We start from the raw sequence: 599 nt of genomic DNA, 5'->3' as shown, positions 1-599 counted from the left end.
CCCCCTCCCTCTGGTCTCCAGGTAACTAGTTCAGATGGGAAAAAAATAAATAATCAAATAGAAAAATAAAATTACACAGGAAAAGGTGCATTACTTTACGCAAGGCTCAGGTGCATTTTCAGACCAAGGCTGACAATTTACAAATGCAGCTGATGTGGGAGGGTTTTGGGACTTTTACCTGGTAAAAACAAATCAGGATGCAAATAATATCTATTTTGACTATCAGTGTTTTTTGATGAGAAATTCCCCCATCATAAGTCCGAGGTGATATCTTCAATTGTGCATTTTAAATGATCCAAAACCCAAAAGTATTCAATTTAGAGAAAAGAGTGACAAATCCTCATGTTTAGTAGAAGATGCAATCAGCAAATGTTTAGCATTTCTGCTTGATAAATGACATACTATTAAGCAATTATCTGCTCATATTTTGTCAATAGACTGATCAATTAATCGACTAATCTTTTCAGCGCTTGTGCCAGCAAAATGAACAGTAATAATGCCACATATGCCCGCTACATCTTGGTCCATGAGCAAGCCTACCACGTGTCATCTTGAGTCATGGTTCAGTCATTCAGCCGTGCCCCCCCACCCCACCCCCC

The 599-nt window shown here is 39.1% G+C and overlaps 1 protein-coding gene across 3 annotated transcripts in view; it reads right to left on the bottom strand.

Annotated features, from left to right (window-relative positions):
- adkb (adenosine kinase b) overlaps positions 1-599 on the bottom strand; it is a 102,835-nt gene that overhangs the window by 60,727 nt on the left and 41,509 nt on the right. The window lies entirely within an intron of this gene.

The sequence above is a fragment of the Seriola lalandi genome, unplaced genomic scaffold, assembly GCF_002814215.2.
Source record: "Seriola lalandi dorsalis isolate HSWRI2012SDOR001 ecotype SW California unplaced genomic scaffold, Sedor1 jcf7180002054383, whole genome shotgun sequence".
NCBI classification, from domain to species: Eukaryota; Metazoa; Chordata; class Actinopteri; order Carangiformes; family Carangidae; genus Seriola; species Seriola lalandi.
Note: the sequence above shows the minus strand (reverse complement) of the source record. Positions and strands in the feature narration are given on the sequence as shown.